Genomic DNA, 21,249 nt, shown 5'->3' with positions numbered 1-21,249 from the left:
TCTTTCACCTCTTTCATTAAGTTTATTCCCAAGTATTTTATGCCCTTCAATAGATGAATGGATTTAAAAAACATGGCACATATACACAATGGAATATTACTTATGGCATTTGCAGGTAAATTGATGGAGTTAGAGAAGATAATGCTAAGTGAAGTTAGCCAATCCCAAATAATCAAATGCTGAATGTTTTCTTTGATACAAGGAGGCTGGTTCATAGTGGGATAGGGAGAGGGAGCATGGGAGGAATAGATGAACACTAGATAGGGCAGAGAGGTTGGAGGGAAGGGAGGGGGTATGGGGTTATCAATGATGGTGGAATGTGATGATCATTATTATCCAAAGTACAAGTATGAAGACAAGGATTGGTGTAAATATACTTTGTATACAACCAGAGATTTGAAAAACTGTGCTCTAGATGTGTAATAAGAACTGTAATGCATTCCGCTGTTCATATATAAATTTTTAAAAAGTAAAAAAGAAAAAAGACAGGCACATAAACCATGACAAGACTGAAACAGCACCTACCCATGGTTACCTGATCCAGTGTGAAGTTGAATAAGAGAGTCAGCAAAGTGAGATATGCTCTTCCCGAGATACTCAACAGCTCGGGAGACTCCAAAGTTTCAAGGATGCTAAATATCAGCAGCTGATGTAAGTTATTCATAAACTCAAGGCAAGTATCTGGTCCTTTGGTCCTCCCTAATGTTAGTGCCACTCTCCATTTAGATTTCTCCCCATTTCTGGGTGGTAGGAACTGCTTGGGACGGTAATAGGATATGTCTTGGCACTTTGCATACCACTGGGAAAACCAAAGCAATGTCAAACATGGACTCAGAATTCAACTGCTCTATTCTATAACAAAGCTGTAGTTCCCTTCCCTCTTATCACCTTCTACTCCATTCGGAGTTCAAATTCATTCTTGCTTTCTTTCCTTCTTTCTCTTTTTCTTTCATTCCTTCCTTCTTTTTTTCTTTCTCCCCTCCCCACACCCACCGGCTGTCTCTCCCTGGATTGAACCCAGGAGTGCTCTATTACTAAGCTATTTCTGCAGCCCTGTTTATTTATTTATTCATATTACCTTGAGACAGGGTCTCACTAAAGTGCTGAGACTGGCCTGAAACTTATGATCCTTCTGCCTCAGTCTCTGAAATAGCTAGGATTGCAGGCATGTGCCACTGCACTCAGCCAGTCACTCCTTTTTGTGTGTGTGCTTTAAATTCTACTGATGCTCAACCTTTCCTTAAACAATCTAGCTTATTCCACTGATTGAGGGCTGTCTATTTGACGTATCACAGACCTCGTTGAGACAATGTCTTGAGATACAGAATTTCAGCTCATAGTCATTGTGAAGGTTCATCCTTTTTTCTTTCTAAAAAAATATGCTAAAAATACATGAAAAAAGATTCTAATGGTTAAGGAAGCAATAAAATATTATTAAATATAATAACAACATATCCTTAGGAGTTTTTCCTCTTTGAACAGTGTCATGGTTTAGCTGTGGTGTGCCCCAAAAGGTCTTATTTGAGACAATGGAAAAAGGTTTGAAGGAGAAATAATTGAGTTATTGCCTTAACCTGATTAGTCAATCAATCCCTGCTGGGGTTAACTGAGTGGTAACTAGAGGCAGGTGAGATGTGACTGGAGGAAGTGGTTTACTGGGGGCGTGGCTATGAGGTATATATTTTGTATCTGGAGAGTGGAATCTCTCTCTGCTTCCTAGTCACTAAGTCAGCTGCTTTCCTCTGTCACACCATGATGTTCTGCCTCACCTTGAGCCTGGAGGAACGGAGCCAGCCTTCTATGGACTAAGACCTCTGAAACTGTGAGTCCTCAAATAAATCTGGTCAGGCATTTTAGTTACAGCAGCCAAAAAGCTGACTAAAACAAACAGGAAGTCCCCTTTCCCTCCTTGCTCCGGCTTTTCTACCTTTGGAAACTTATTTACGTAGACTCATACATTCCTGTCCTCAGTTCCTGGCTGATTTCACTTAGTCCAATGTCCTCAAGTTTCATCCGCATTGTGATGTATGGCAGAATTTCCTTCTTTTGAATAGTTGAACAATATTCTACCACTGTCTTACTTTCATATTACATTTTCTTCATCTGTTCATCTGTTGATGTATGTTTGAGTTTTTCCATTCTTGGCTCTTGTGAATGATGTGATGGTGACTATCTTTAGGGATCATGATTTGAATTCTTTTGGATAAATAACTGAAGTGGGATTGCTTGATCATTGGATACTGCTGCTTTTAATTTGGGGGTGACCTCTGTCCTGTTTTCCATAGCATCATTTTAACTTCCCGGTGGATAGCACACAAAGGTTCCAATTTGGTCACATTTTTTTCAAAACCTGTTATTTATTTATTTACTTTTTACTTTTTTCTGTGACATTGTTTTTATCCTTAACAGGCATGAGATGATACAGTGGTTTTGACTTGCTGTTCCTGATGTTTGATGATATTGAGCACTGTTGTTTTACCTCTTGGCCATTCAAATGCCTTCCAAAGGAGAAATTCTCAATAAGAAATGTATCTTCATGCAACTTTCCCTTTTCTGACCCTTAGGCCAAAAAAAAAAAAAAAAAAAGACAAAAGACAAAAAAAAAAAACAAATACTTTCCTGGAAAAATTTCTGAACCATTTCATTTGCTATTTATCGTCAAGGAGCCTTTAGAACTTCTAAGTGGCTTAGGTATCCCATGGCAAGAGAAATATTACCATGCTTTTGGATGGGTGATTTTTTTTTTTTGTGAAAGCCTTCTCAATGAGAGAGAATAAAAATGTCTTTTCCTCCAAATGAATTTCCTGATTAACATAAGTCATTGTTCAAGCATGAAACAGAATTCACCCCATGTATTTCAAATGAGAAACATGAATGAAAGAACTATTTATGAAAGTCTGGGAAGAGGGTTAAAAAATAATAATAAAATGGAATCAAGCAAAATCAGGCCTCGCAGTGGAAAGCTATTGTCACAGGTAGGGCTGAAGGAGTGAGGGCAGAGAGTCCACCAGAGTAAGAGCCAGGTCCATGGAGGCAGGACCTCGGGGGCCACAGCCATGAAGGCATCAGCTGGGCCAGGGTCACTTCATCATAGGCGGGAGGGAACACAGCAGAAACACCCAAATTCTACCTCCTCCTGCCATCTGACCTCCTGCCCTGCCTCTCATTGGTGTAATCCAACTGGAGGCCCACTCCAACAGGGTCTACTTGTTGTTTCATCCTGGTGGACAAAGCAAGGCAAGGGAGAATAGAAAATGGACCAAACTTAGGCAAGAGGGACAACTTGAATATCACCAGCACACCTAGCTAACTCAAAAAAACAAAACAAACCAAAAAACAGTCGTGGGATACTCTGGCATGATTCTTTCAGGTATAAAAATATTTTCATTTGTTTTTAAAATTCGATTAATTTATGTCAACAAAATCCATCAGTTATGTATTTGGTGAGTGCTTTTTTTTTTTTCCCCCCCTCAGATGCAGGGCTTGATACCAAGTATCACCAGGCACTGCTTCTCTTGTTAGACAGCCTGTTGTCAGTGGATATCGGGAAAGGATGGGTAGTTTTTCTAATCGACTATTTTAGGTTCCTTAAAATGAATTCACCCTCTTAGGGAAGTTCAAACAAGACGAAAAAAAATCACATTAGATTGATGGGGTGGCAGATAGTTTTAATGGATAGGTAGGAGTTTAAAAAGGCATTTATCTAGGGGGCAAGATTCTGAGGAGGACTTCCTGGAATAACAGGAAGGACATGCCTAGCAGAGGTTAGAGCAAGTTAGAAAGAGGTGATTTATGTTTGGGAAATGGAGGACAGCCTCTAGTGTTAACAGACAGTAGATTGAGAGAGAAACCCAGGAGGCAAACTTTGATTCAATCATGGAAAGTAGAAAAAAAAAAAAAAAGACCATGTTTCAGGAAAGAAATAACTGTAGTCAAAAATGAGTGAAATCTGTTTTTATTTGAGTCTTGAGTTATCTATGCCACACTACAGAAGAAACCAGGTCACAAACTATACCAGTTCTAGGGAATAAGAGTCATGGGAGGAAATAGGGAAGGCAGATTTTTTTTTTAAATAGAAACATTTCCTAATCAGCCCTCCAAATGCAATAAATACCTTGAAAAATATCTTTTGAAATGTTCAAAACCAAACAGACCTGGCCATGTGTATTGGAGCAAAGCAGATTCTTTCTTTAATAATTGAAAAGATGGTCTTCAGGATTCCTTCCGACTTTGAGTTTCTATGTCACAGAATAATGTATGAATTATGGTAGGAAAATTTAGTTTCTAAACATTTTGAAGCCCTAACGAGGGGATAATAAATGAAAGAAGAAAAAGCTTCTTCCTTCATTCATTTCTTCTTTTGTTCTTTTCTTTCTTTCCCCCACCCCAACTCCTTACCTCTCTCTCTCTCTCTCAAGATTTAGGACTGAGTGCAAAACAGAAGACCTAGAAACCCAAGAAAAGGTGTCTAGGTCTAATGCCCAGACCACGACACCCTGTCCAAGAATCTTTTTTTCTTTACTCATTAAGTTTGGTGAGGTTGAAGCAGATGAAATCTGTGAGCCTCTTCTTCCTCCTCTGGACATGTGCAATGTGTTTTCACATTCTTAGAGGGTTTGGGGAGTGGGAGAGATTTTTTTAAAATGATGCATATGAATTTCCTGCTCTGTGGTTATTTAATAAATGTTTATTTCTACATGTTGTTATCAAAAGATCTTTTTGACACAAACTTTCTCTTTTAAATAATATAGCAAAATTTAACCTTTATGAAAAATGTATGCTGTGTCATTTCCTTTAAATATAGGTGTTACAGGGAAGAAAATGTTAAGAGAAAATGATATGTAATAGAAACTTGAGACTATTTGGAGTAAAAATATTTTCAATAGCTTGAAGGCATCCAAAATAACAGTTGCTCCAATCTATCACATGGGCATAGTGTCTCAATGATGAAAAACTTACTTAGCTTCCTCACCTGGTTTAGGGCTGAAATCTGCCAATTGAATAAGGTAATTAAGACTTCTAATGTTTACTAAGAACAAAGACGATGCTCCTAACATTTCAACCAGTGATGATATGTTTATTTTTTAAAAGTCTTAAGAAAAACAATTTTTATTTTAATGAGTGGATTTTGAAAACTCAGAAAAATATAGCTGAGCTAATGCAAAAGTATAGGAAACTGACTTTTATTTTTAAATTTTCCCCCAAATAACATTTACATTAAAAATTCCTCTATCAAGCAACCAAACAAATAAGCAAATAAAAGACAACTGCAGAAAGCAAAATTCAAGTTTTTCCAATGTTCAAAGTCTATGCTTTTATTGGCATGTTGTTTCTGGATTTAATGAAAAAGTTTTCTTTTGTTCCTATTTTTTAAAATTTTTGTTTTTTTTTAGTTATACATGACAGTAATTTGACTTATTTATATAAACATGAAATGAAGTACATCTTATTCTAATTAGGATCCCAGTCTTGTGATTGTACATGCCATAAAGATTCACTGCAATGTGTTCATATATCTACATATGACAGTTATGTCAGACTATTCCACTGACTTGCTATTCCTTTCCCCTTTCTTGTCCCTTCATTCTCCTTTGTCTAATCTGCTAACTTCTGTTTTTCCCTTTGTCCCCTGGTTTTGTGGTATCATCCACATATCAGAAAATTCAACCTTTGGTTTTTTGGAATTGGTTTATTTCAATTGGCTTATTTATACTCCCCAGATCGACCCATATTGTGGCAAATATCAAAAAGTCATTCCTTTTTAAGGCTGAATAATATTCTATCATGTATATATGCCACTTCTTCTTTATCCTTTTATCTGTTGAAGGACATGCATAGGGGTTGGTTCCTTAGCTTAGCTATTGAGAATTGAGCTGCTATAAAGATTGATGTGTCTGTGTCAATGTGACCTGCTGCTTATAAGCCTATTGTGTATAAACTAAGTGGGATAGCTGGGTCAAATGGTGGTTCCATTCCAAGTTTTCTTTTATCTTTCCTTTTTTGTGTGTGTGTGGTGCTGGAAATTGAACCCAGGGCCTTTTGCATGTATGTGAGGCAAGCAGTCAACCAATCAAGCAATATCTCCAGCCTCCATTCCAAGTTTTCCAAGAAATATCCATACCACTTTCCAGAGTGGTTGCATCAGTTTGCAGTCCCACTATCAATGTATGAGTGAACCTTTTCCCCACATCCTGACCAACATTTGTTGTTAGTTGGATAATTGCTATTATGACTGGAGTGAGATAAAATCTCAGTGTAGTTTCAATTTGCATTTCTCTAATTGCTAGTGATGTTGAACATTTTTTCATGTATTTGTTGACCAATTGTATTTATTTTGTGAAGTGTCTGTTCAGTTCCTTTACCCATTTATTTTTGGTTAGTAAGTTTTTTTTGAGTTCTACATATATGTGGGAGATTAATGCTAAATCTGAGGTGCAGCTGGTAAAGATTTTCTCCCATTCTGTAGTCTCTCTTTTTATGTTCTTGATTGTTTCCTTTGCAGCAAATAAGCTTGTGAGTTTGATACCAATTTGTTTATTGATTTTTTTTTTTTTTACTACTTATGCTGTAGGAGTCTTGTTGAGGAATTCAGTTCTTAAGCCAAAAAGATGGAGATTTAGGCCTACCTGTTCTTCTAGTAGGTGCAAGGTCTCTGATATAACACCTAGGTCTTGACCCATTTTGAGTTTATTTTTGTCCAGGGTGAGAGAGGTTTATTTTCATTTTGCTAATAATTTCCAGTTTTCTTAGCACCATTATTTTTGAAGAGACTATCTTTTCTCCAATGTACGTTTGTCTAGTATAAGATAACTGTATTTGTGTGGGTTTGTCTCTGAGTCTTGTCTTCTGTACCATTAGTCTTTAGGTTTGTGTTGGTACTAATAACATGCCATTTCTGTTACTATTGCTCTGGAGTATAACTTAAGGTCAGGTATTGTGATGCCTCCTGTGTCATTTTTCTTGCTAAGAATTGCTTTGGCTATTCTGGGCCTCTTATTTTTCCAAATGAATGTCATGATTACTTTTTCTGTATCTATGAAGAACATCACTGGAATTTTAATTGCATTAAGTCTGCATAGTACTTTTGGTAGTATGGCCATTTCAACAATATTAATTCTGCCTATCCAGGAGCATGGGAGATTTTTCTATCTTCTAAGGTCTTCTTCAATTTCTTTCTATAGTGCTCTGTAGTTTTAATCATAGAGGTCTCTTTTATTAGATTGATTCCCAAGTACATTTTTGAGGCTGTTGTCAATGGGATAGTTTTCTTAATACTTCTTTTGGCTAATTGATCATTGGTGTACTCAATTGATTTATGGATATTAATTTTATATCCTTCTATTTTCTGAATTTGTTTATGTGTTTTAATAGTTTTCTGATGGAGTTTTTTGGGTCTTCTAAATATGGAATCATGTCATCAGCAAATAGGAACAGTTTGAGCTCTTCTTTTCCTATTTAGATCCCTTTAATTTCTTTCTTTTTGCCTAATTGCTATGGCTAGAGTTTCAAGGACTAGGTTGAATAAAAGTAATGAAAGAGGGCATCCCTGTCTCATTCCAGTTGTTCGAGGGAATGATTTCAGTTTTTCTCCATTTAGAATGATATTACCCTTGGTTTTAATGTATATAGCTTTTAAAATGTTGAGGTATATTCCTGCTATTCCTAATTTTTCTGGTTTTTTGAACATGAATCGATGCTGTATATTGTCAAATGCCTTTTCTGCATCTATTGAGTTAATCATGTGATTCTTCTATGTAAGTCTATTGATGTGATTAGTTACATTATTAATTTTTGTATGTTAAAACAATCTTGAATCCCTGGGATGAAATGCACTTGATCATGGTATGTAGGACTACCTTTTTAATGTGTTTTTGTTTACAATTTTCCAGGATTTTACTAAGAAATTTTGCATCAGGGATATTGACCTGACGTTCTCTTTCCTTGATGTATTTTTTATTTTGGCATCAGAGTGACACTAGCTTCATAGAATGAGTTTGGAAGGGTTCCCTCCTTTTCTATTTCATGGAATAGTTTGTGGAAGATTGGTGCTCATTCTTCTTTGAAGATCTGGTGAAACTTGGCTGAGAATCTGTTCAGTCCTGGGCTTTTCTTTGTTGGTAAGCCTTTGATGACATCTTCAATTTGATTGCTTGAAATTGATTTAAGTTTTCTATGTCCTCCTGATTCAATTTTGGTAGGTCATATTTCTCTACACATTTGTCAATGTCTTCAAGATTTTCTGTTTTATTGGAGTATAAGTTTTCAAAATAGTTTTTGATTATTCTCTGTATTTCAGTACAATACTTCATTTTTCATCACAAATTTTGAAAATTTGAGTTTTTTCTTTTCTCTCAGCACAATTAATGGTATATCAATTTTATTGACTTTTTTCAAGGAACCAACTTTTTGTTTAGTTGATTTTTTTGGGAAATATTTTTTGTTTAAATTTTATTGATTTGGGCTCTGATTTTAATTATTTCTTGTCCTTTACTGCTTTTAGTATTGAATTATTTTTTCTTTTTCCAGGGCCTTGAGATGTAATGCTAGATTATTTATTTTGGTGACTTTCTATTTTTTAAATAAATGAGCTCAGTGCTATGAACTTTCCTCTTAGAACCACCATCATAGTGTCCCAGAGATTTTTGTTTTGTCACTATTCTCATTTATATCTTAGTATTTTTTTTTTCAAATTTCATCCCTGATTTCTTCTGCTATGCATTGATCATTGAGTAGCACATTATTTAGTCTTCAGGTATTGGAGTAGCCTCTATTTTTATTATATTATTGATTCCTAATTTTATTCCATTATGATCTGATAGAATGCAAAGTATTACATCTATTTTTTTAAACATTTGTTTGTTTTTGCTAAGTGTTACTTTGTGAGCTAAGATGTGGTCTATTTTAGAACATTTTTCCTGTGCTGCTGAGGAGAAGGTGTATTCAGTCATTGATGACTGAAATATGTCTCTATATGTCTGTTAAGTCCAAATTATTAATTGTATTTCTTAGTTCTATACCTTTTTTTTTTTTTAAAGTTTTTGTTTGGACAGTCTATCCAGTAATGAGAGAGACATGTTAAAGTCACCCAGTATTATTGTGTTGTGGTTTATCTGGTTCTTGAAATTGAGAGAGATTTGTTTGATGTACATAGGTATTCCATTTTGGGGAACATAAATATTTATGATTGTTATATCTTGTTGAAGTATCATTCCCTTAAATAAAGTGCAGCTCCCCCACTGGATCAGCTTGACAAGGTCCCCACTCATATCCTAATGAGAATTTTTGTTGTTTTGATCATACTAAAATAACCAGTTAAAAGAAAATAATCCATTTGTTATTGCTGTATTTTTTTAAAAAAATCACTCCAAACTATGTTTTTAAATAACAAAAATTTATTCTGATCGTGAATCTTTAATGCCAATGGGGCTTTGTGGAGATGACATGACTATTCTTTTTTTGCATTTGTGGGGATGGCTTCAGTGGGGGCTGGACCACTCCCACTCAGACTGGCTCACTCAACAGCGCCATAGACTGAGAAGTATGGTTCCTCTTGGCTGTGGACTGAAAAATATGGTTCCTCTTTATGTGAGCCCTGCATGGGCTTCTTGAGCTTCCTTATAGCACAAGGGCAGGGGTTCCAACAGAAAACCTTCCCCCTGAGCTGGGAGGAAGTGCATATGTTTTTAAGTTAACCTTAGAAGTCACATAATTTATGGTCAAGGGCATCACATTCATGGAAGCTTATGGCGAAGGGGACACAGACTCCACACAAGATGGGAAGAAAACAAAGGTCTCATTGTGAAAACTGTGTGGGAAAGAAGATATTGACATGGCTGCAAGAACATATTGGAGTCTGATTTACAAACCTTTCCTCTGTGTTTATTTTATTTGCCCCAAGTAAAGGTGTGAGCTATTGCATTTTTATAATTCTTACACTAGCATTTCATCAGTTGCTTGCCTTGGGATGACATATTTCCATTTACTTAATAATGTATGTGGTTCTGCCTGTATATAACATCTTGCTAAATATAAATGCTATCTTTGTGCAGTTGTTTTATTTCTCTTTTTTAATATGTTCTTTTTCTTTTCCTTATCTTCCTTTGTTTTTACCTTTTTTTTCCCTTAAAGATCAAATAGATTTACCAACCATCAAGTTTCTAAATAGTGGAGGAAGGAAGTTCCTTATGTGTATATATATCTTGAGATACATCTGTGTGTGTGTGTAGAGAGAGAGGGAGAGAGAGAGATGAATTTAAAATTTTATAAATTTTTAAATTATTTTAATGGAGACCATTTTACCCCTTTTGCCCTCCATAACTTTATGAGCCTCTTTTCTCATGTATAAAATGAGATACATTTCCGATATTGAGCAAAATATTGAGACACACACACATACAATTAGTTACATGCCATTTATTATAGCACTGTAGTATGAGAGTACTAACCTTTCAGTTCTCACTATACTAAGGGACATGTACCAGAGCAGGGTGGCATTCTTTTGGACATACCAAGGTGTCTCTGATGACCCTACAGTGCTCTCCATATGAGCCTAGGAAGGGAGTAGGAAACATTTAGGACAATGTGAAACCAGGAAGGTGACCCTGCTTGAAATGAGGAGCCTGTAGAGTGCTGTATATGATGAACCTGCTCCTTGTGAAGCTTATGAAGGCAGGTAGGAAACAGGGATTCAAGGCTCTACCAAATTGTTAAGATTGCTATGATGATTAAAGTAAAATGCTTAACCAAGTGCCTAGCACATGACAAACTCTCAATGTAATTCTTTATAATGCTTTAGATATTGGGCATCCCCAAAAGCTCATGTATGAGACAATGCAAGAAAATTCCCAGGGAAATGATTGGGTTAAGAGAGCCTTAACCTGATCAGTGCATTGATCCCTAGATAGGGATTAATAGGGTGGTAACTGTAAATAGGTAGAATGTGGCTAGAGGAGGTAGGTCCCTGGGGGCATGCCTTTGGGGTTTATATTTTGTCCTAGTTTAGTAGATCGATCCCCCCCCCTTCCTGTTTTTATGCTCCAAGATTCTTTCCTTTGCCACACTCTTCCGCCATGATGTTCTGACTCACCACAGGCCACAAAGAATAGAGTGTGCCATTTATTGACTAAGACATCTGAGACTGTGAGCCCACAAATAAACTTTCTACCGCTAAAATTGTTCTTTTCCGGTTTTTTGATCACAGAGCAAAAAGCTGGCTAAAACACTATTATTATATTATTATTGAGTTCTATCTAGTCTCTCAGCTCTTCTTCATGTATGAATTAAAGCTATTCATAGAAGAAATATACTTTATAAGCAGATGTTATAGAATATTATAGTTGTTGGTGTTGTATTATGTAGTGATTGTTAACAAACAATAGTCTGTTCTCATGGATCTGTGGGTCGTCTAGGGATCAGCTGAGGGTGGGCAGACCTGGCCTGGGCTTGGCTGGACCTGGCTTAGCTTATACCAGGTCTTTTAACCACCTTTCCAGGAACAGTAGGAAGACTTGGCATGTTCTTCACAAAGTGATAGCAGAGAAAACAGAACAAGCAGAACCATACAAGAATTCTTGAGACCTAGGTTTAAAACCGGCAAAGGGTACTTCCACATTATCATATAGTTACTCTGCTACTTGTCCATGTTTGAAACCCAGAAGGGGGAAATGCACTTTACTTCTTTTGTGGGAAGAACTAGAAAGTCACAAAGAGAAATACTAGATATCCTCTGTTTATTCTCCACCTCTGACCATCCACTGAGATTGTCCTTCCAACATTTTACTGCCTCAGTCCAAGCATTAATTTCTGGTCAATGATCCTCACTGTCCAGTGCTGCCAGTGGGGATTTATTAAAATTTAGATCTGGTTATATCACCATAAGAGCATACTGTAACGAGGGATTTGAGGATGCCAGCCATCCTCTGGAGCACTTCAAATCAGATCCTGTGTCTGGGCCCATGTGGACATGGTCGGCTGTGCCAGCTGCCACACCGTGGAGTGGGTCCCATGTCATTGCATACACTCTTGGCTCGGTCACAGTGTCGTGAGCTGAATGATCATTACACATATCCTTAGTAGCATCCTTCACACTTGCTATACTCAGTTTTATTCTTCCATCAGTCACTGGCCCCTTCTATCATTCCAGGACTCAGTGTGGTCTTCACTCCCTGGAGAAATTGCTGTCTCGATTCCTCGAGATGTGATTAAGCATTTTGCAGATCACGCTTGGTCTCAGCATTGTTTCCCATACTGTATTGTAGTTGTCTTCTAATTTTCTATTTTACTCATGAACTGCACTCCTGGAAGGCTCATTGTGTCTTTTATGTTTGTGTTCCTGGTACTTATTACAAAGCAGTCACACAATAATGGTTGTTGAATGGATTATTTTTTCATCCATAAAATAATCTCTCTTTCCACAGGGTAATATATTGAAAGATGTTCACATCCTCAGTACTAATTGTGTCTTGTATCCATGGGTTTTATTATTATCATTGTTGTTATTGTTATCCTTTGTGACAGATTTTATTTTCTACAAATTTAGATAACACATTTCACAGTGTTATACTTTTTCAAGTATTAAACTGAGTGGCACAAACCGTTGCTCTTTATATGGAGAAGAGAGAAATAAGATATCAAATACTATAAAATATAACTCTTTCAAAGTTTTGCTGAAGAATGTATCCACAATTAGGATGACCCAAGTATTCCATTTTCATTTTATAGTTGTACATTTTAAAGTCCTTGGTTTATAAATATAGACCTCTTGTTTCTATTCTGAATTTAGTATTTACTATTTTCCCCTTTATAATGCTTATTTTATTCTTGCTCTTATATTTATTTTCTTTTAGCCTCCATAGTATTTTGCTAAATGTTGACTTTGTGCAACATTTATTCACATTATAATAAAATTAATATTTTCCCTTTAAAAATATTTCTGCAGTATTTCTGATCCTAGCTTACTGTTAAACGTTTTCAACTCCACCAAGAAGAAGTCTATATTCCTTTCACTTGAAATCGGATGGGTCTTTTTTGACTGCAACAAAAAGTAGAATGAGGCAGAGGTATTAATGTGTAACTCTGAGGCTAGGTTATAAAATGTGATATAGCTTCCATCTGGGTCATTCTCTTGGGATGGGGCTTAGAATACATCCACTGTACTCTGAGGAAGCCCAGGCTGCATCGGCCAACCATTTTATAGGAGAACTGAAACTCCATCCCTCAGCTCTGGGGAGCTTCCAGCTCTCACCAGCATCATTTGTCAACTACATTAGGAATGAATTCCACATGTTCTAGTCAAGGGGCCCAGCTCACCTCATATGCAATGGAAATGCACCTTCTGCACCCAAACCACACTACAGATTGGTGAGCAAAATCTATGAGGAAAAATAAATGATTTTTACTAAGTCATTAAGTTTTAAGGTGATTTGTACAGCAATATCCAATCAAAAATTGTTATGAATATAATCAATCTTTAAAAATATCTGGTCAGTATGGGAAAACAATAAATGCAAGAGTACTAAAAGTTTGAGAAAGATTACTGTCCAGATGATATCTTCCAAGGACCATGCTGGGCAAACATATTTTTAAATTTTTGTTGCTATTATTTAAATGACCATGGAAAAAATACTTTTTTTTCTTATAAACTTGAGTTTATACATTCCAAATGCAAAAATTATGAAGACATATATTGGATTATCTGGATTGTACCTATAGCCACACATGGCCCAAGAGACGAAGTTAAAAATGTAAAACTCACTGGTCTCAGAGGTAGCCTAAGTTATTAAAATGATAAATCTTTGATCATTTCAAAATATCCATCTGATATTTGCCTCTACCTTTGGTGAATCTTTGACTCAGGAGTAAGCAAATTATGGTTTTTCAGGACAAATCTAGTCCACAGCCTGTTCGTGAATCCTGCTGTGTTGGAACTCAGCCACACCCATTCATTTAGTTACTGTCTACTTTCATATTAAATTAACAATGTGGGGTGGTTGTTACAGACTGTGTGCACTGCAAAACGGAACATGTTTACTATCTGGTTCAGGTCAACATTTGCTGAGCCTGTCTTAAGTTAATCATTTGAGGACTTCTCAAGAGGCCCGTCAATTAGACTGGCCTGAGAAGAGCTATTTTCATCACACCTAAAATCTGTGCCTCATGGAAATGCACAGTTCTGAGAAATTCCATCCCTGAGTGACTTCTTGTGGCTAGACCTGAGGGATGGAGGGGGAGGTCAGGAGAAGGCAGGGAAGGCTGGATGGACACAACAAGCCTGAGTGGCAGTTCTGATTTCGTGGCCAAGTTAGGAAGGAATGACATGTCTCAGAATGTTAATCAGAAATTTATTACAAGTGCAAAAAAATTCCTTTTAAATAACAAGAAGAGTGTACCCAACCTTAAGTGCAGCTGAAACCAGAGGTTCAGGTAATTTAACAATTGCTGTTTCTCTCCTTTATTCTTTTATCTGATTTTTCTCTTAGCTAGCTTTCTTTTTTTCTTTGTTTTTTTCCCTTGGTACTAGGGATTGAACTCAGGGACACTCAACTACTGAGACACATCCCTAGTCCCCCCTTTTTAAAATTATTTATATTTTATTTGTAAGTGGATACAATATCTTTATTTTAATGTGGTGCTGAGGATCAAACCCAGTGCCTCATGCATGCTAGGTGAACACTCAACCACTGAGCCACATCCCCAGCCCTCTTTAATATTTTAATTAGGGATAGGGTCTCACTGAGTTGCTTAGCCCCTTGCTTTTGCTGGCTTTGAACTCTTGATCCTCCTGCCTCAGCCTCCCAAGCTGAGATTACAGGCATGCGCCATAGTGCCCAGCTGTCTTTATTCTTAAAATCTCTCCAAATAATTCTAAACTTACATTGTCCTTACTTTTAGAAATGTAGTGAGAAAAGATAATGCCTTTCGCCAAAACTTCACCTAAGACCCTGGAATCTATCCTGAGTCTCTTTCTTATGAATAGTTACTCTGCAGTCCCACTGAACTGTCACTCTGGCCAGAATAGTGAGGTCTTTTGATAGTCTAGGTCTTGGTGACCTCTAGCTTTGAAATTTAATCCCATGGGTTAAGAATGAACAAGGAGCCCTTCGCCAAGGAAATACTGGATAAATATTTTCTTTTTTCATATGTTCATCACATCTGCCTATTGGTACCAGTTTAGGTTTGCCAGATAAATGCTGAGTGCCTAATTAAAATTGAATTTCACAGCGGCTTGGGAGGCTGAGCAGGAGGATTGCAAGTTCAAAGCCAGCCTCAGCAAAAGTGAGGCGCTAAGCAACAGAAGGGCCCTGTCCCTAGGTAAAATACAAAATAGGACTGGGGATGTGGCTCAGTGGTTGAATGCCCCTGAGTTCAATTCCCAGTATCCTACCCCACCCCCGCCAAAATTTAATTTTTTAATGAGTGGCAATACATTTTACTCTAAATGGATTTTAAATATTTCATGGGACATATTTATACTAAAAATTCTTCATTGTTTTTTAGAAATTCAAATTTAACTGAATATCCTCTATTTCTACTTGCTAAACGTGGCAACTCTATAAGTGATTCATTTTTTTAAATTGATCCAGCCTAATTTGAGGCAATTCAAGATAAAACTCATAGGATTATTTTGCAGATCTATCAAGGTAATAGTGGCAAAAGCATCTAGTAAATTATACAGTGTTATAAAAACACTGTATAATAACACGAGAAATTGTTGTTTTCTGAGTTGGATTCCTTAAATTTTGTTTTAATCATGGTGAGACACTCATGTACTACAGACACACTCTTCTAATCTGGAAGAATTAGAAGAATCTTGTTCTTCCTGACAATTAATAGAACTAATAGGATAGAGCTTACGTATGTATGACTTAAAATAATCACAACAGTGAAATAAAGCAATCAGCATTTCTCAAAGGTACACATATCTTTTCTCATTCCCAGGGAGAAAGAAATTCAGTGTCAACTATCTATAATTTATAGTGAATCTTAAACCGTATCTCAAAATTCCTGTAATTCTCATTTGGAGTTTTAAAAGACTGCTAAAGTCCTTCCTGCCAGGTTTTAATTACTTCCTGTAGGGGAATCTTCTTTCTCTGGTCCCTGAAATTATTCAGAGGAGAGACATCTGCTCACTGCTGAACTGAAACCCTTCTAGCCACAAAGATGGTTTTTCTTTCCTTGTAACTTTTCCCTCCAACTAGTAAGAATAAAGTCTGTTTTCTTCTGGGAGGTAGGGTGGGGGGAGGAAGGCAACAATTCTACCACTTTTCTATCTTCACTGAGACCTAAGAGGATCTCTTCTTGTTAGTCTCTTATAAAAATGGGGGAAGAGTCATCTGCATTTGATAGCCAAGCTCAATTAAGTAAAACTTCAGGTCAGAATTTCCTGGAAGGCTGATAAAAAAAAATTGTATCATTTACAACCTGATTCCATTAAAGAGGTGAAGTGATAGATTTTGGAAATAGAATAGCAAATTAAACTGAAAACACACCATTTGAACTCCATATTGTATAGAGACAGGATAAAGTGCTAAACAGGAAATGGGATACTATCTTATGTGTTGGTTATTTCATAAGTATCATCAGTAAGAGAAAATTAGAGAAGGAAAGGTGGGCATGGGACATAGTCATAAAGCTAGAATTTACTAAGCTTCCAGGGAGAGCGGGCACTAAGTACTAGGAATGAGTGAAATTTCCTGATTGAATAGGCAAGTGATTTACAACCCCATTCGTCATTCTCCTTACCAAATGCTACAGGGGCTACTTGAAAGTTTACAGGAGATACAGTTTTTGATGCACCTTGAAAACTGCCCAGCACGTGGCAGATCTGAGCCCTGGATTTTTGTTGTTCTCCATTGCTATTTACTTTGGATTCTTTCTCCCTTTGGAGACTTTCTTCAAATGGTTGATTGTCACTCATACCTAACAACTAAAAAGCACTGTGTACAGGAACAGCTTTCACCACAAGGTGGTTACCTGTAGACCATTTCTTGGATGAGAGATATCCAAAATCAGTGTTTTAAGGTTTTGCTCAGATCCCTTTCTGTTTTTCCAGGAAAAAAATATGCACAGTTCTTGCCTGGAAAAAGGATAGAAGCTGATGGAGGCTTGACAGCTAGTAACATGGGATCAGGAATCTTACCTCTCATATTTTCAGTTTTATAATGTATATCCATTTTCCATTCTTCTACGACTCCCGAGTTCAGAGCATATCTAGTCTACCTGCTTCAGAGAATAAGCGTGAGATTATCTTTGAAGGAGAAGGGAGGGTAATAGCTCAACTGACTGAAATCAGGAAAAGACCTAAGGGTATGATTGATTTATATAAAATATTAATCAATGATTTGGCCCATTTTAGATTTCTGAATCTAAAATTCACCAGCTTGCCTTCACATGTGTCTATAAATTCTGATACTCCTCCTCCTAAGAAGTGAAGTCTAATTCTCTCCCCTTGAATGCGAACTGACATTACCGACGGGCTTTTCTAACAGATATAAGATGGAAAAAGTGACACTCCATGATTTCAGAGCCTAGGTTATGAAAGGTGTCTATAGCTCTAAGTCTCTTTTTCTCTGAGAAATACACACTTGGAATACATGGCAATACTGCAAAAATCTGGTGACACGGAACCTGCCATGTTCAAGAGAAGAGATGAGAGAGAGAACGGGGTGGGGGAGCAGAGAATCAGCTATCTGGTCTTCATCTCCCTAGGTCTTCCCAGCTCAATTGTCAGATAAAGGAAGAAGCCCTCAAGATGACTACAGTACCAGCCAGGATGTGATAACAGATGTAAGGGATCCTAAGTGACATCTTCCTATCTGAGTCTAATCAATCTCCAGAGCCACAAGAGAGAACACCTACAAGTAACTACTGCTGGTTCTTAACACTGAGTTTAGAAAGATCTTTTGTGGAGAAGGTGGTAACGGGTACACTTGGAATGCTGAACCCCACACTCAGTTGGTGGAACATCACAATGGAAACCCACTCTCTAACAAGTGCTTGGCTCTGCCTGCCCCCATCAACTTTGCAACCTGAAAGAAGACACTAAAAAATTCTTCAAATCACAGATTTTTCATTTGAAAAATAAAGATGATCCCCTATGAACAGATCTTTCATGTAGATTAAATGAGGAAAAAATATGGAGAAATGATGGGCTCTATAAAAATCTACATAAAGTTGTAAATTGCTGAAACTGTGTGATAAGAAGCTCTACCTCTGAGCAAGTTCACTGACTAGTTTTCAAAAATGTAGCCAATAAATATCTCTGTTCATTAGTTCAGGTTCTGAGGAAGGTTCTGTTTATGTCATCAAATTAATAGCTTTGTTTTATTGTATTCTAATTTTTTAATAATTACATTAATATATAAAATCCCAAAGATTATATAACTCCATACTTGGGAAAATGTCAATAATATCTGGGGGTGGAATGATAAAGGGAATGTTGTTACCCTAATGTTGGGATCCCAGTAATGATTTGTGGTTGTGTTTTTCATGAAATGCCAGAATTTGTTACCATATTTTACATTTCTAATGAACATGTAACTTGCCATCAGAATGGTATATTGTCTTTTACATTTAACTTAATATTCATATTTTTTTTGCAGTAGCACAAAAAGTTTTACAGTGAATTCACTCAACAAATTACATGGCTTGGTAGTTTTAATAACCAATAAATAAGCATGACAATATAGTGGGGGAAAGTACTTTCTTAATGCACAAAACTAGAAGTGATTTTTTTAACTCAATTTAATTTTTGAAAATCCACCTCACCTTGCATGTTTTGGTGAGAAGTTAATCACAGTGAATTTGTAGTTTCCCCCATTCAGGATTGCACCTGATTCCTGTATTACTTATGGTTGGGAAAGTGATATTCTTTTAGATAGTCTGTCATAGACTTTGTCCCTCACTTATGGGAGATGATAATGCATCTAGTATGGTGATTATAAAACTTTAGCAGTTATAAGGATTGCCTGGAGTATTTGTTAAAACATAAATTGTTGGGCATCACTTCTAGAGTTTCTGTCTCAGTAGGTCTGGGACGAGGACTGAGAATGTGTCTGCCTAATATTTCCTAAGGATACTGATGATCTTGGACCACGCTTTGAAGATGACTGTTCTTAGGATGGGAAGGTTGGATCCGTCTATTTGTGGAGAGCCTGGCCTAGCTTGGGGAAAGGTTTCACTGTGAGGTCCTTCATTGTTCTACATCAAACACTATCCAAATGAGATAGGTAATTCCAGCAACAGAGGTGGGGAACATTTCAGGTTTTCAGCTTTAAAAGAGCTTAAGTTATGCTCTTATTTTATCTTTCATTTAATAGGTAATCAGTTAGTTTCAGAAAATTCCAAGTAAATCAGTAAAATGTGACCTGGATAGAGAGAAAAGCTTTGTTTTTCTTTTACCCATCTCTCTAAACCTACAAAATGGATCATAAGGCCCACATTTCATGAAGATAGTTTTTTTTTTTTTCGGGGGGCAAGTGATTGAACAAATGAGATTTATCTCATCACCCTTTCCTGGTCTGAAACAGCCTTCTACAAATGTACCATCTCACTTTGCTTTCTCCTAGAACAAGTATTGGGGACATCTTGAACAGTCTGAGTATATTTTTTAAAATGACATATATTTTTTGGAACTTTTCCTTGAAGGTGAAAAATACTATATACCCCATTTGGCTGAGTCTCATTCTTTCCAGTCTGTGGACTACATTTTTAAATCATTATTGTTGCACACCTAGCCCACTTATTTGGTGAGGTCTCTGTGGAATCTGTCAGGTCTGCATTATGAGGCTTAATACCTTCAGCTTTGAGGTGTTCTGTTTGAGAGGCAACTAACAGAGGAGACAATGGTATGACTGCTGGATAATGAAATCGATGAAATACACTTCTGAAATAAGGAAGTCAACCCACCCCCTTGGATATGCAGATGTATACGAGGTAGGGTTCCTCAGTGCTCAATCCCAGGTCTTCTTTTTACTCCTTTTTCGTCTTTCTCGAAGTTTGGTGATTGATATGTGCACATGAATTTATTTCATAAAGATTACGAGACATACACATGGTCTTTCCAGAGGCAAATCTGTGAATGAAACAGCACTAAATTTGGAGATACACACTTTCATTAAATTTCTGACTTTTGCACATTTGAACCATATGAACGTGAGTAAGTGGCTTAAATTCTCTTTGCTTCAGTAAAATGGGGTTGATAATCCTGTCCCTATGATGTAGGGACTGGATATGTGAACCAGCACAAGCATCTGCACACATCCTCTTCATATCTTAGTTGCTTGCTCTGTGTTGTGTTGCCCTTTTCTGCCACTTTTCATTCCATACAAGTGAAAATCTTCTTTTCCTGACCACTAGGTGGAGAAAGCAAGCCTTCTACAGTAATTGAATTAAACAAGGCCAAATCATCCTGACCTGAATACTACAGATATTTAAGGGAGAGGAAAGAAAACTTTGCCTTTCTCAGAACTTTAGGCGGCATGATCAGGCAGCCAGGATAGATGTTTGGGGAATTCTTTAGCAATTCACAATGAAGTATTTGAGTTTCAAGAGTGGTCATGCCTTGAGGCTCTAGATGGTCTTAAGTCAGGGATGGTCTTAAGCACATTATAAAGTTCAAAAAGTCTGCTTTCCAGAACCTTTTTCTCTTCCATATCCCACTCTCTTCTCCCCTGCATTTCAAGGAAACAATTGTCTGATGGTCTCTTCTCTCTGAGGTAGTATATGGCTACTGATTCCCAAGGACATTTGTGTTTTCAAGAAAAACTCTTTCGACAAATAATTCATTACTAATCTTTAAGTGTCAGAATTCTGTACAAATAATACTGCTTATATCAAGTCCACAAAACTATTCAAAGAAAATTTCCTTTAGGCCAAGGAAATTTGTCACTACGGTAGAATTAACAAGGCATTTGCAACCAAGGGTATCTTGAAATCTTACATGGGAGCGGCCCCCAAGTAGGTTAAATTTGTTAACCTTATTTCACTTATTTTTTACAATGTTAGTTTGCTATAATTTTAAGCGCTGTTATCAAGTTATTTCACATTCCAGGTTTTTAAAGTGTAAGAATATTTTTTTTTCCTCTCCAGTTTTTGCCTTTAAAGTAAGAAGATGAGAAAAAAAGATTTTTGAGAAAGATTCTAGTTTGCATGGAGCTGAAGTGATATGACAGAAAATGACTTGACACTTCATTGGTAAATAGTTCTAGAACTAGGTGGTTAGATGAAAAAGAGTTTTTACTTTTAAAGGTT

The 21,249-nt window shown here is 36.7% G+C and overlaps 2 long non-coding RNA genes across 7 annotated transcripts in view; both read left to right on the top strand.

Moving 5' to 3' along the window:
• Positions 1-18,544, top strand: part of LOC144375053 (uncharacterized) — a 60,932-nt gene extending 42,388 nt beyond the window's left edge. For both annotated transcript variants that reach the window (XR_013434389.1, XR_013434388.1), the window contains one exon: positions 17,707-18,544. This is a non-coding gene — a long non-coding RNA (uncharacterized LOC144375053). The remainder of the gene's footprint in view (positions 1-17,706) is intronic.
• Positions 1-21,249, top strand: part of LOC144375051 (uncharacterized) — a 428,255-nt gene that overhangs the window by 65,337 nt on the left and 341,669 nt on the right. The gene's annotated exons all lie outside the window — the stretch shown is intronic.

This window comes from Ictidomys tridecemlineatus, chromosome 2 (assembly GCF_052094955.1).
Source record: "Ictidomys tridecemlineatus isolate mIctTri1 chromosome 2, mIctTri1.hap1, whole genome shotgun sequence".
Lineage (NCBI taxonomy): Eukaryota > Metazoa > Chordata > Mammalia > Rodentia > Sciuridae > Ictidomys > Ictidomys tridecemlineatus.
This window is presented reverse-complemented; position numbering and strand designations above follow the sequence as displayed.